The sequence below is a fragment of the Dermochelys coriacea genome, chromosome 3 (assembly GCF_009764565.3).
Source record: "Dermochelys coriacea isolate rDerCor1 chromosome 3, rDerCor1.pri.v4, whole genome shotgun sequence".
Lineage (NCBI taxonomy): Eukaryota > Metazoa > Chordata > Testudines > Dermochelyidae > Dermochelys > Dermochelys coriacea.
In genome coordinates this window covers 22,314,073-22,329,951 of record NC_050070.1, presented here as the reverse complement: position 1 = coordinate 22,329,951, position 15,879 = coordinate 22,314,073, and the positions used below count along the sequence as shown (strand labels likewise).

Sequence of the window (15,879 nt, the reverse complement as noted above, 5' to 3'; positions counted from 1 at the left end):
ACAATTAACTTCGGCTTGAATAGAGACTGGGAGTGGATGGGTCATTACACAAAGTAAAACTATTTCCCCATGTTAATTCCCCCCCCCATTAGTTCCTCAGACGTTCTTGTCAACTGCTGGAAATGGCCCACCTTGATTTTCACTACAAAAGGTTTTCTTCCCCCCCCGCCCCCCGCTGGTAATAGCTCATCTTAAGTGATCACTCTCCTTACAGTGTGTGTGATAACACCCATTGTTTCATGTTCTCTATGTATATAAATCATCTCCCCACAGTATTTTCCACTGAATGAATCCGATGAAGTGAGTTGTAGCTCACGAAAGCTTATGCTCAAATAAATGTGTTAGTCTTTAAGGTGCCACAAGTACTCCTTTTTGCAAATATAGACTAACAAGGCTGCTACTCTGAAACCTGGTACTGGACTGTTCTGTTCTCTTTTTAAGCTCCTTCTCCAGCCCATACATGCTTGCAGGTGATGTGGGGTGGGGCTGTCTGAGTCCAAAGTAGCTCTTTAACACCCTGCCATATATGACCATTGGCTTTCCTTCACATTTGTCCAATATGGCTAATCTTAAACTCATATAAAGCAGAAAAGAAATAACAGTTCAACAAATGTACTAACTGAACCAGGGTCATTTAGGTCACTTATTTCTGAAAGGCTGTTTAAATGTGATATCTCTTTATAGGACTTCTGTTAGACCACTACTGCAGTAACATGTCCATCACTCATATCCAAATTTTAAAATGGATGTTTAAAAATTGGAAAGGGACTGAAAAAAAAAACCCATACCTTGTGATGAGAAACTTAAGAAGTTCAGTGTATTTAGTCAGAGGCAACAATCATAGTGTGTAAAGTATCTACAAAATGGCTGATACTAGTGGACTATCTTGGCTGAAAGTTGAAGGTAGAAAAACATAGGCTGGAAATAAAAATACCAGTTCCTAACATAGAGAGAGAAAGCAAAATTAATATTGAACAGATTACCAAGGAAAGTGGTAAATTCATCATCATGTGACTTTTTAAACAGAGATTGGATATCTTTCTGAGAGACATGCTCTAGTAATTCAACTACAAATCATTGGGCTTGGGAGTGTCTACTTATAGGACAGAAAAGAAGAAAGCCCTCAACTACAGAGTAATAGGTGGAATTGTATTATACAGGAGGTCAGCAAAACTATCACAGTACCCCTTTTTGGCCCTAAAATCTATTAATCTGTTTTCCATAATCTGAGCATTCAGGTGGTTTCTTATTTAAGCATTAGCTTGGCTATGTTATATATCCTGTACTTTGACTATAAACTAATAGCGCTTACATTTCACAGAGAAAACAAAAACAGAAAATACTATGTATGTACAAGCAGCAGAATTACTGTGGCAGCAGCAACCTTAGCTTTGGGAATTTTCTAACTTCCAAGGCAATGAAATTTCAACCTTGGTATTGCACTAATTAATTATAGGATTTCTTGCATTTAAATTGTGGCAGTTCTTAATCAAAATAGAATTATAAAGTTATTTTTCTTGGGCACTTATAAGCTCCAGGGTTCTAGCTGGTAGACATTATAATTTTTCCTGTACGTGCTTCTATGAAAAAGGCCCATTAGCCCTAACAGAGCTATTTGTAATTTAGCTATCCCTAGCTGACTTTGCACATTTTTTGATATGCAGATATTCAGCCTGTGGAGCTTGCAGTCTCTGTTGGCTTCACCAGAAAAAATGTCTATGTTCTTTGAAATGGAGGTGATACTTGTTGACCTTATTAGTTCAGATGAAATTGGACATCCTTAACTAAATCATCCTAATTCATCTGTATTCCCCCGCCTCACATAGGAATATTCTAATGTATATGTCTGAAGCTGCTACATTTAAATCTTCATAACTTCAAAATTACATTACCAATTTCTCTAAAATTTGCCAGTGTGTATTGTAAGCCCTTTGGAACATGAATTATTTCTTGCCTGCCTACAAAATACTTTGCACAACAACTAATGAGAATTTTCTTTTCCCCCCATGGAAAATTTAAACTGTTTGCCAAAAAACCTGACAAATGAAAATTTTCAGTTTTCAGCTGAAAAGTTTTGTTTTTCAATGAAAATTTGCAATTTTTAATGGAAAACAAACACTTTTCACAATTCTTGGTCAAAAACCCAATTGTTCTTCAAAAAAGTTGATAGAAAAATTTCAACCAGTCCTACTTACCACATTAGGGGTACTATAAAAATAAAAGTAGACAGAAGAAAAAAAAAACAACCCTACTGATCAGTCAAATGCCAGATAAAAATGAGTAAACCTTTCATCTTTCCCTGAAGCATGGCAGACTCAGGTTGTGCTGGTCTGACAAGAGAAGGGGCATCTTTGGTATATGTACTGTAGTTTTGATAAACTAATGTCTTTTTTTCTTCCCTCTGTGTACTGCATCTTTAAAACTTCTAAGAACTCTGCTGGGATGTAGGGACATCAGCTCTTGTGTTCAGAGTTGCTGCTGTCTATACACAGAAGCCACACACACACACCCACACACACTTCTCTCATGGTGACTTTATATTTGCTCTTCATCTTAATCGAAAATCAGAGAGACAAGGTGGGTTGAAGAACTATCTTTTGTTAGACCAACTTCTGTTGGTGAGAAACACAAGCTTTTGAGCTTACACAGAAGAGCCTGAAAGCTTGTCTCTCTCACCAACAGAAACTGGTCCAATAGAAGATAGTACTTCACCCACCTTGTCTCTCTAATATCCAGGGATCAGCATAGCTACAACACCACTGCATATCTAAAATTAAAATAAGAAGTGTGCCATTGCTCCTTGTGTGTGGAAAAATACAAGAATTCCAAATGGGTAGGTAGTTTCAGTTGTGAAAGTTTTGCCACAGTTGTTCCAGGAGCTGGAATATCTACCTAGTCCAATTTTTATTAAATGTGTTGCAGGACCAAAATACAACCTATAACCTAAGAGTAACCCACAGTATGGACAGAGTTAAAGTAAGTCCCTCTATGCCAATTTCCAACCTCTATTTCTAACTATCTTGCTTTGGTTAATTTGTGTCAGAATTAGTGTTTATTTTGTGGTCCGTTTTCCATTTCAATCAACATTGCATGAATACCTCCTTTATTCAGCAAATTATCTGATGATGGTGCATTATATTTTCAGACCAAAGTATTTATAATCATAATTTTACTCCTATTAAACCCGATACAGGTTGCTACATGATCTTTTCCTCCACATAACAAAAGCCCTAGTAACTGAACAGGGTTAGGAAGTTTCTATGACAGCAGTTCATTGTGATACTTCACACATTTTACCTACCTATGTAAGTAATACCATACACACACAGATTAAGTGTACCCTAAGTAAAAGTATGTAAATGTCACCTGCTAGGAATGTCTCTATTGTCAAATTTGTGGGCCCGCGTGGTTACTACTTCTGAAACAAGGCAAAAGTAGGTGCCAATATCGACTGACAAATTATTCCAGTCTCCAGCTGTCCTATCTGAAAAAAGAATGAGAAACATATGTAGTGATCCCTGAAACTACATACAGTAAAGGGAAGCACTGTTAGATTGCATTTGATAAGACAAGCTGTGTTGCAGTTGGCTAAAAGAAAGGGGGGGAAATTAGGCTGTGCCACTCATTTAATTAGAAGTAAATAACAATGCCAATGAAAACCCAGCTCTCTTTCTAAGGTTAATCACAGAGCACAATTTATCCTGCAGTGATGTGTGAAATCTGGCATCTACTGTGCCAAGAGACAGCAGGCCTGGCCCCACGTTTTTCATGCGACATAAAACATGCAGAGCTCCCCATCCCTACCTGAACCTAAGGCCCACTAGTAGCTGTCAGTCAGTCCTGCAAAGTTGAAGCTGTGGCTGCTGGGATGGGTAGGTATATGCAGGGCTCTTAGTACAGATGATTCCTCTGCACCAGTGGCATATAGGACCTAAATCTTGGCCTCTTTCATGACTCTGTCTTCAGGCTCCTGTCCTACTTCTATGATCCCTCGCTGTCTCTTTCAGATTTCGTTCCCACTTTCCATGAGTGTCCACTACAGGACTCGCTCCTTACCCACACTTTGCTCCCTCTACACAGCCCTATTGGTCTCTTTCAGCCACCATCTCTCTCTCTGCCAATTGTCTCACAAATCTCTTTCCACTACTGATTGTCCTTCAGACAATAAAGTCCCAGATCCCACTAACAGATTAATAACTGCCACAGACTTGATTTTCAAAAGGTTGCTTGTCTCCTCCATACCTTTCAGGATGGCAAAGCCATCAGCACCACCCTGATCTTTCTTTGTTGCTGGGCCAGCAGGATGCTTACTTTGCTCCCCTGCCTCAGGGAGGGCACTGAGAGGCAGAACATTCTGTTAAGTAAATCAGCTGATCAGCAATGGAAAATTCCAGCCACCCCATGTGATTGATGGGGAGAAGATGTCTGATTGCATGGAGCTCTTTAGTCTAGCAGACAAAGACATAGCAAGATCCAATGCTGGAAATTCAAGCTAGCCAAATTTAGACAAAAAATGCAAGCACCAATTTGTAATAGTCAGCATAATTAATTATTGAGACAACTTAGCTAGGGAGATGGTGGATGCCTCATCACTGGAAGACTTTACATCCGAGTTAGATGGCTTTTTAAAAAATATGCTTTAGCTCAAGCAGATGCCATGGGCTTGACAGGAAACACTTGACGTTCTCTAACCAGTGTTATGCAGTAGGTCAGACTGAAAGATCAGAATGGTTCCTTCTGGCCTTTGAATCTGGGAATTGAAGAGTGGGAGCCTGTTATGCAATGGGAAAATGAGAGATAGGGGACAGAGCCTGAGGGGAGGATGGAAAGAGACAGAGGGGACCGGAGGATGAGGAAAAACTAAGAAAAGGAGGGGAAATGGTGGGCTGAAATAGAGCAATAGAAGCCCCAAGGACAGATGAGATTTAATCATGAAGGGAAAAGATAAAAAAATGGATTCCCTCCCTCTCCCGTGGCCCCAATATGCCAATATCTTGTGCAGGAGACATAAAAGCCACTTATAACTGGCTGGGAGAGGATTCCTGCAGCATAAGCGCTGCATAGGATAGCAGTAGACTGCCCTAACCCATCCCTTCACAAGCCTTAGTCTAGCAGGAGTGCTGGGAGGGAGGGGAAAGCAGGACAGGGCAGGGCCTGTAGGCAGGCCACACAGGGCTGCAGTAACTTCAGGCAGCCCAAGGAGCTGCTCTAAGTTACACCGGAGGAGCCATTTCAGCCCCACACCAGAATCCTCTGAGCAAAGGCGCCATCTGCCTGAGCTGCACCTGTGCATGCCACACTTCCTGGCGGCATAATGCACAACCTCACCTGTCGGCATCGGGAGGTCCGAAATGGGAGGGAGAGAAGACACAGAACCACAAAAGGAGAAGATACAATTTGGGACAGTTTTTCCCTCAACCTTTTTTGAATCATGCCCCATTTTTAGATTCCTGGTTTCTTCATGTTTTGTTTTAGGTTTATTTATTTGTTTTACTTAGAGCCCTCCCAAGTCCTGATGGAGAGCAAAGATGCCATTTCTGATTCAAATTGGGTGAGCTAACCTTCAGTGAAGGCTCAGGGGCTGCTTAGGCCTGGAAGGTTTTGAAGGTTAAAATGTAAAAAAATAAGTCCATTTAGGGAGCATTTGTTGTGATCATTTCCTATACCACCCAGCAGTGTCCCCCAAGACCAATCACCTGGAAGTACCTTCCACCAGCAATGCCCCAACCACCATGCTCACCCTCATATCACTTGTCAGTGCCCCCCACCCTCTATGCTCGTCCAAGCCACTTGACAGCATCCCCCGCACACACTGTATTGCCCCCAAATCATCTAGGTTTCAATGTCCTAGGTTTCAATGACCACACAGTGCCTCCTCCAATCAGTCATACATCCATGGCCCCTGCCTGTAGGGAGAGTGGAAGGTTCAGAGAGAGCAGAGAGTGGGGGGCTGAGGGGAGGGATGGGATGGTCATGTGTAGGGAATTCCCCTGGGGGGAGTTCCCCATTCCATGCTCCTTTCCTTCCAGCGGGCCCTCTCTCTGATCACCTAGGTTGGCGCTCTCTGCACAACCACACAGGGTTCAGCAGGGGGAGCCCCCTACTCCCTAGAGCTGCCGTGACTGACAGCATCACAGGCCAATCACAGCTCTCCGGGGGGAGGAGGGCGTGCTCTGTGAAACAACCGGGGGTGCACCAGCTGCAACCCATCCTCCATGCTAAGGTCAGCTGTCTAATTTGGCCTGGCTTGCCACACTCCCCTAGAAAGTTTGATGTTCCCACCCCATCGAGAACCCATGATCTGGTCCTTTAAGTGAGAATAAGGCCAATTCACCTCTGCCTGGTCAGCTGACCTCAGTTAGGCTTAAAAGAGAGGCCTGGGGAAAACAGGGAGCCACTGAGAGTCAGTTAGGAAAAATCAGGAGACTGGAGGAGGGCTCTGGGAACAGCTGCAGAGAGCTCTCTGCCGGCACTCTTGGGAAAGAAGGAGGTATTTTCAGGAAGCCAGTGGAGGTGTGTCCTGGGGCAAGGAGAGCAGCAAGAGGAGGTTGCTGGCTGACTTCCCCAAGCCAGAGAGCTAGGGATGGACAGGATTGAAGGCAGGAGCAGCAACATAGAGAGGTACCTGCTGTCAGAGAGCTGAAGCCAATGGCTGGGGAGGGCTGAAGGCAGGATAGCAGAGGAGGAGCTCCGCGGATGTCTCCACACTAGAGAGCTGCCCCCAGGGGAACAGCAAGAGGGCCAGGTGAAGTGAAAGATGCTCGCTTGGTCAAGATGCTCCCAGTAGAGAGGTTGTGGGGGATTCCTGTTGGGAAGAGTGGGGTTACCCTCCAGCTGGAAAGGCTGGGGTGGCTGGCCTGGAAGAGGGACAGAAGAGGACCAACAAGGAACTCAGATGAGGCAGAAGACACCCAAGTGCGACAGGGAAGGACTCCCACCAGCCTCTCTGCTGGGAGTCCCCGCTGGGAAGAGTAGGGTTCTAAGGACTATAGACACCGCATGTGAGAAATGTTTGGGACTTTTGCTGGGGACTATTTGAACAATGTTTTGGCAATAAACCACTCTGATGCACGAGAGGATAACCTGCATGGAGTTACTGGGGTTACCTGAGAGGGGAACCTGGGTCATGTGCCATGCTGTGGCTGTCTGAGGAGGCCATTGTCAGGCAGGGCCGCCTTCTTGCACACCCTCTGTCTTTTTCTATGTAAGCTATTCTAAAGGCGAGACAGCGCGAGTATGAACATCAGTATCCAAGACTTCAACTGAAAGAGCAAGCCAGCAACAAGTTATGAAGGAGAAAGAACATTCTGTAGTAGTAAATAACTGAAGTGTTTATGACACAGAATGATAAGGCAAAAGGCACAGCTCATCGCAATGCACCCAGGCAGTATAGCTCTTTCGCTATTATTTGGCCAACACGATTTGATTCCAGTCCAGCATCCTCCCCTGAAATTCAAACTGTCAGTGTAAATTAAATAAGAAAGAAATCTCAGTCGCCAGCTACAGAGTTCAAGAGTTAGAATATAAGCCCTAGCCTTACCACAGCTGTCAATGCAAAGGTGTTTTCAAGCTAATCCACATCTGTCCTTCATAGAGAAGTTTCACTTCGAAGGCCCAACTCCGTGCTCCTCACTCAAGCAAAACTCCAATTGGCTTCTTTTGGGGATTTGTCTGTCTAGAGAAGTCAGGACAAAGCCCACGAACCTTTCTCTGTACTCAATGAATCAACTGCCTCAATTTGCTCAACAAAGAGAAGGTTAAGGTGTGGCATGATCACAGTCTATAAGTACCTACATGGGAAACAAATATTTAATAATAAGCTCTTCAATCTAGCAGAGAAAAGTATAACATGAGCCAATGGCTGGAAGTTGAAGCTAGACAAATTCATATTGGAAATAAGGTGTAAATTTTTAAAACGGTAAGAAGAATTAAGCATTGGAACAACTTACCCACAGTCATGGCAGATTCTGCATCACAGACAATGTTTAAATCAAGATTGGATGTCTTTCTAAAAAGATATATGTTTTAGGATTATTCTGGGGAAGTTCTATGGCCTGTGTTATATAAGAGGTCAGACAAGGTGATCACAATCTATAAATGTTCAGTACAAATTGCAGCCCTTAAAATTCTGGATGGATCCAAAAGATACAAAGTCAAAATAAGAAAAAAAAATCACGTTCCAAAGATTTTTCTGGAAAATAGCCAGTCACCAATGGAACTGGAGGAAACCCTATCATATGAATCATTTAAAAAACAGGACCAGTCTGGACAAAGCACTGGAAAATATACCATAAGGAACAATTTTGTATTGGCAGGGGAACAAACAAGTCTTATTTTGTACGTCTTTTCCATCTCCATTTTCTATGGGCCTGATCTGCAAGGGATCTCACAGGTCAGGCCTATGGCCTGTAAGATTGCTTTAAAGCAAAATTAATAAAAGTTTTATCTAGAGCTGCAATAGATTAGATACAGTATTTGATTTCATTCAATAAGCCTCGGAATGTCCCAAAGTTAATAAGATCTCGTCTGAAAGGCCTAAGAGAATGCATTACATGCACTTAATACAGGGCATATGAGCAACCATCTCTGCTTTGGACTGCATATGGGCTCAAGCCTCAATATCCACATCTAATATTCAACGAAGATTAAGGCTGTTTGGATCCGGGGGTTGGGTTCAAGTTATCACAGAGACAAGGTCCAGCTGCAAAACTCGGATCTGGATTCAGACTACCACAGACTCTGTTTGTGACCAGGAATTTGTTTTGTAAGATTATCTAGTCAGAAAATACTGGCAATGTGTGTGTTCAATAGTAAAGTCATTCTATAACTATGGGATGCTCTCAGCAACCTAGTACAGAAGCAAAACAAATACATCAAAGGATGCTAGCTACGAACAACGATAAGAGGTTTTGGCAAAGGAGAAAGGTGAGAGCAAGAGAGTTTTCTTCCTAATCACCATCTTATAAAAAGAACTAAGCACAGTTCTAAACTCTTCCCTCTCTTCATGATTCATACTCAACTCTGTAACATGTAACCTTGACTGGGAAGGCAAGTTTGGGCCTTTTAACATAAGCATACTTCAGTTAGCATTGTGCCAAATGGCTAGAAAAGGGGGACAAGGAGACAGGAGATCTGGGATCTATTCCTTCTTCTTATCACTCACTGTATATATTTCAGCAGAGCTCCTTAACCTCAGTGTGCCAGTTTCCTCTTGCATAGAATGAGGGTAATAGCATTCACCTTTGCAAAGCTCTTTTAGATTCTCAGCTAGAAGCACAAAGTACTATTACAAACAAGAGGAAAGGAGAGGAGTTGCTGAGATGGTGCAAGTGGGTATAAACTAGGAGCAATGGGATGAAAGGGACAAGGGGACATTTTAGGCTAAATAGCAGGAAACACTAGACAAAGAAGCCCATTAAACTGTGGAATAGACTCCCAGAGGGAAGTGTTGGCAGCCCCCTCACTTGTGTAATTTCAAACAAGACTAGACAAAGCACAAGAAAATATACTGTAGGGAATAGTCACGGGCTATGCTTTGGGGAGCGGGTGGGGGGGGAATGGGCCCCGGATGACCTAATAGGTCTTTTCCATCCCCAAATTCTGTTAATTTATTATTGGCTGTTGCAGAATATGATGTAACGGCAGCCTGCAGTGATTGGCAAACCAAAGGGAGGTCAGAAGTAATTTTTTGGATGCCTTCAGCCTGGTGCACGTCCCAAGCACTGACCGCACTCATTCGGCATGTTTAGCCACCTGGCAGCCCCGCTGTAGCCAACCTAAATATTTCATATAAAGTTGAAATGAAATAGCAAACAACCATCATTCTCAGAAATGTTAATTTTTTCTAGGATTTCTTTTTGCAGACAAATCTAAAAACAAGTGATTGAGCCGAGGCACTTGCTGAGCGAGCTCCAGACCCAGCAGATTCCAGTGGAACTGGTGAAACTGCTGTTGGAAACAGTTAAGCATTAACAAGGGGGGGAATACACCTGTTGTAGTCAGCTATCAGCTCAGGCTTCACCTAGGATGACAGATTGCTCCTGATCTGATGGAGCGAGATACATTATAAACATAGGCTAGAAAAAAAGTCAGGCTATTTCCCTCTTTATGGACATATGTCGGCCCAAGCTGCTCAGGTCTCTCTCACACTCCTACCTCTGTGCCTTTCTTTTTTCATGGAACCCTCTGAAATAAAACCAACAGACAAGAGCAGATGAATCTCACACACACACACCCCTCCTTGCAAACCTCAGGCTAGAATTTACACCCCCATCAGCTCCCACATAGGCTTCAATGGCTATTTACAGTACTAGGGCCTTTTTTCACCCACTAAGAAAAGAAGTACTTGTGGCACCTTAGAGATTAACAAATTTATTTGAGCATAAACTTTCGTGAGCTACAGCTCACGAAAGCTTATGCTCAAATAAATTTGTTAGTCTCTAAGGTGCCACAAGTACTACTTTTTTTTTTTTGCGAATACAGACTAACACGGCTGCTACTCTGAAACCTTTTCACCCACTGGGGCCAACCAATAGGTGGCAACGTAATTTACTCACATACTTTTTACTGGCTTTATATATTTCATCCCTATGCCTGGAACACTTTTTTAGACCCTGGCTGTGCACTTTCCAGCCCTCCCTGCTGGGAAGAGGCAAGATGAGCTGCTGCTGAAGAGGAGTCTAACAGGAAAAGTAGACCTAAGGTACTGGAGGAAGGGAGAGTGAATGGCTGAGGAGAGAGGTCGAATCAACTGATTGGGGGAAGTGGCAAAATTCATCAACCAAGGGAAGCGATAGGAAGAATGGATGGACTGGGGTGGAGGGAGAAGAGGTGTATTAACAGAAAATTGATGAAGCAAGGAGGAAACTGCAGAGATAAAATTGATGTCACATAGTCAGAAACGTGTGGGATACAATTGATGGAGTCTGCTGGATTACATAGGAAGGCATCTATTTTGAAGTCTTAAGCAAATGTTATGCAAGTTTTATTACAAATTTTAGTCCATGTGGCCAAAAGCTGATGAACTGGAAAACATTCTGTCCCCGACTGTCTGAACTACACTTTGCACTTCCCCATATTCTGGGGCAGTCCAGGGGTCTGCCAGGCCCCTGACATATTTCAGAGCAGCCATGAAGCTGCTCTAACTTACAGTTAGCTGCAATAGCCCCCAGAGGCCTTTGCATCAGCTGAGAATAATCAGGAGTGCAACAGTTCTCCAGCTATGCTGCCTCCCTCAGCCATGCCCACACCAGAGGGCATAGAGCTAGCAAAGCTGGTTCTACATCATCTAGAGAAGTTGAGATCCATTGTGTTTATGTCCCCTTTACACTCTGCAAGTAATAAGGGGCTGTAGGGCAATGGAAAACCACCCATTCTATGAATCTTGCCTAACCCCTACTAAATTCCAGATTTCTATCTTTCTTCTTCAAGTCAAGAAAGATGGAGGCAGTGAAAAGGATAGCTGTTTCCCCCCTTTCCAATGCTAGCTCCATACCTGGCAAAGTGTCCGTATCTTTATTTTCTTTACCTGTGGTTTTATTTGTCAGCCCAAGCATGCAACATCAAACATATGCTTTGAAAAAGCCCATTTTCAAGGAGTAAACAACACTTTAGTTCAATATTTTTATCGCTGAAGAAATTAAACAATGGATGTGATTTCAGTGGCACATGCAGCAAGTGATGTGGGTTGAGGGATCAAATGGTGACTGGTACAGACAAAATTAATTATGTGCTCTGAGAACACTGAATCAGTAGGAACAGCAGCTACAGGCTGGAAAGAGCTGATTTGCACTTAAACATACATTAAACAGGAAACACAGTGCAACACTGGCAATGAATAAAAAGAAAAGTTGCATTTTTTAGATGTGGGATCTTCAAATAAACATATGGCAGAACCACATGTATCAGGATTAGCCTGCACCTGCTGATTTAAAAAAAAACTACTACTTGCTTATTACAGAAGTGCCCCTTCTCTAGAAGTAAAATTCACATGAAGTTATGACACTGACTAAAGTACAGAGAGAGGTTGGATCCAGGCTTTTATTTCTGTTCATTATACAGAAAGGCCCACTCCAACATTGGATCCAGATCCAAACACCCCAAAATCCTTGATCCAGATGCTCCAGGATTATGATTTGGGCCCATCTCTAATATGTCTTGCCAATGTGGAATCAGGTAACTATGAGCAGGATACATTACAAAAAACAGAAACACTGAGCTTGAATGCGAGCTGTACAAGCCCTCCCTACAAGAACTCTGGGTAATTACTTGCAGGGCTAGCCCGTGCTGAAAGCAACTTCATTGAGCCAGTACCTGAGCTAGCTAGGATTTGCCGGGTCGTGCAGCAGCCACACCCAGTCTAGACTGCAGTCTAGACATAGCCATTGCCATTAACCACCACGGAACATCTTGCAAGATATTTGCTCGATCCTGCTCCCACTGAAGTCCCATGGAAGTCTCTGATTTTTGTTCTATTGGAAGTCCCCTCTCTTTTAACAGAAAGCTTCTGTATAGCCAACAATGGTTTTCATTGCATTACAAAAGCAAACCTGAAGCATTCAACATTCTATAATAGATCACTTCTTTGTAAGATGGCATGCCAGTTAGAATCCCCTGTTCTATACATTACATAGTCTTAACATGTGAGATCTAGTGGCTAGAGCACTGGACTAAGACTGGAGACACTGATCTATTCCCTGCTCTGCCACTGATTTGCTGGGTAACCTTGGGCACGTCGCTTCGCCTCTCTGTGCCTCAGTTTCCCCATCTGTAAATTGGGAGAAGGACAATTGCCTCTTTTGTAAAGCACTTTGAGATCTTACTGGTAAAAAGAGCAAGGTATTATTGGATGTCTCCTGCTATCCCCCAGCAACTGTAATAGTCTGCTACTTACAGTTAGCAGAATTCTTCCTTAGCTCAGGCTGTAGCAGTCTAGGTTTTTAGAGTTGAAGATCCTGCGTTCCTATCCCCACAGACAGGCATGCTGTTTGGATGCACATACATGCAGTTTGTTATGTTTAAACAGAGCTTCCAAAGAGGAATGAGAAGCTTTCTATTGCAGGACAGTCCTGGGATAGGAGACTGAATGTGAATCCCTCTCTGTTCAAGAGTTCACAGCTAATTCAGTTTTAAATTTATTGACCATATAAGGGACAGAGGAAGAAGTGCTTAGAAGTTTGTATTCTCATTCTTTCCATATCTGAGCACATGTCCCATAGACATTCGGATAGAAAACCTCCCATTCCTCTTTTTCAATGTAATTCTCTCATTCATCAGCACACTGTGCTGAAGTCTGTTTTACATTTGATAATTACTTACATACCATCTTTGGATATAAATCTCTCTGGCTCTTGTTTTTGGTGCATCAGGGGAGATAGGCTCTCCCCCCGCTGTTATGCCCCATGCGAACAGCATACCCACTGTGAGCCAGTTACTAGTGTCATGTGATCAGAGCCTGCCACCTAGTGCATCCAGATGTGTACTGGATCTAGAGCGTTTACCAAACAGATCAGGATTTACTAACCATGGAAAATCTGATTTTTCTACCAAGCGTTTTCTCAGTGTGGCTAAGAAAGGAACACTCGGCCACCACCAGTATTCAGCCTAGACGAAAACACTGTATGAGCAAAAGAATGGAAGGAAATGGGAGAAGTAATAAAACATTAGATACATCAATTAACCTCATAGACCCTATTTTGCTTTACAGAAGAGCTAAACTGCATGCATACCATTCTCTGGCCGTGATAAATCAGTCAGGGAGATTCTGCAACTGAGTCAGGAAAACTGAGCCTACGGTGTTTCTTGTGTCATCTGCCATAGCCCCAATAGCCAGGTGCAGTATCTGGCAATCAATAACAGAACATCTAAGGGCTCTTGTAAACTTCTGAGCTTCCCTTTCCATTATTCAGTAGGGGCTTGATTTTGGTCTAGGTCAGGAAGGAAACACTATTTCACACAGCGTGGAGGGAACCCTGGTGTATTAATTTAGATGGAGTAAGTGGGCCAAAGGTGTTAACAGAACCCAATTATTGTCCAGCATTAAACAGTGTTAAACAAGGTTTCGTATCCAGAGAGCTCAGCCTGCTTGGTACCATGGCAATCACACCATTAAAATTATTCTATTTATTAAAAATACAGAAAAGAAAAAAAATAGTTAAAACATTTGAAATGTAAAGTATTAAGTAAGACTTTCATTTTAACAACGTTACTTGCTCCCTTTCCCTTTAGCTGGAGAGAGTTTTTAGAAGGAAAAACCCAACCCCTTGTTTGACAGTCTCTTAAATGGTATCAAAGATGGTAATAACTGTCCTTTTGGGGCAAAGAAAAGAAGCTACTTGAGATAGGCTGGAGTTGAGGTTGTTGCTGCTGCTGTTAAAGTCAGATCTCATTTTATCTCTCATGGTGTTTGGGATTCAGCTGGGGCTAGTCAAGGTGGCGATGTTATCTGAGTCCCTCCCTTTGGCCCTCAGGACATCCCTCCAGATTAAGACAAAGAACGTCATGGGTTCCAGGAGGCATGAGGGTGGCAGCCTTGATAGGGAAGCTCACTTCAGTAGCCTCTGTCTGTTCTTCTATCTTTTCCTCCCAAGGGAGTGATGGGTGAAATATTCCTTCCCTTTATTATTTGTCCACCAATTAGGCTTAATATTCAAACACACCAATTTGGGTTCATTAATTTCTAGTTCCACCTTTTTTATCAAGCATGATTTCAACACAGTCCATGAGTAGGGCCCTACCAAATTCATGGCCACGGAAAACGCATCACGGACTGTGAAATCTGGTCTCCCTGGTGAAATCTGATCTTTTGTTTGCTTTTACCCTATACAATACAGATTTCATGGGGGAGACCAGCATTTCTCAAATTGGGGGTCCTGACCCAAAAGGGAGTTGCAGGAGGTTGCAAGGTTATTTTATGAGGGTTGTGGTATTGCTACCCTTCCTTCTGCTCTGCCTTCAGAGCTGGGTGACTGGAGAGCGGCGGCTGATGGCCAGGTGACCAGCTCTGAAGGCAGCGCCCCGCCGACAGCAGCAGAGAACTACGGGTGGCAATACCATGCCATTCTTACTTCTGCACTGCTGCTGGCAACGGCTCTGCCTTCAAAGCTGGGCTCCCGGCCACCAGTCACTGCTCTCCAGCTGCCCAGCTCTGAAGGCAGCGTCACCACCAGCAACATTGAAAAAAGGATAGCAGTACTGCAATCCCTCTACAATAACCTTGTGACTCTCCCCCCCTCCCCCCCCCCACAACTCCTTTTTGGGTCAAGACCCCTACAATTACAACACTGTGAAATTTCAGATTTAAAATAGCTGAAATCAAGACATTTACAATGTTTTTAATTCCAGGACTGTGAAATTGACCAAAATGGACTGTGAATTTGGTAGGGTCCCCTATCCATGAGTTATATCAGCAGGACTTTTTGTTTACAGTAATCCAGTTTGTCTCCCTTTCAAACCTTCACCACCACCCCCCACCAGCATTTGTTATTATAGGTTATTGTGTCATTTTATGACCTTTCACATACTTTTTACCATTGAGCTCACAATTAGAGTAAATTTGTAGGTCCATTTATCACAACAGTCCATTGAGTTTTCTGCTCAAAGGCAGTCAGTAAGTCAAACATAGTTGCTTGATTGTAAAAAGGGCAGGATAATTATATGACCTATATCTGTACTTGAAGTACTGGCAGCTACCATAAATAAAATGATACTTCATGCTCCAGGGTATGAACCAGCAGTCCAGGGCATACTCTGGGTAACTGAGTTTACTCACTTCTAAACTAAACTCCATATTCCCCACATTTGGTCAGTTTGCCCACTTTTTTTTTTTTAAAAACCATTTCACCACTGGTTAGCACTGGTTCCTAATATACAGCACTGTGC

General features: G+C 43.0%; 1 long non-coding RNA gene across 1 annotated transcript in view; it reads right to left on the bottom strand.

The window, feature by feature from the left end:
* LOC122459211 overlaps positions 1 to 12,966 on the bottom strand; it is a 227,551-nt gene extending 214,585 nt beyond the window's left edge. Inside the window, exon 1 of the long non-coding RNA XR_006279734.1 lies at positions 12,893 to 12,966. This is a non-coding gene — a long non-coding RNA (uncharacterized LOC122459211). The remainder of the gene's footprint in view (positions 1 to 12,892) is intronic.
* Positions 12,967 to 15,879: the final 2,913 nt, after the last annotated feature.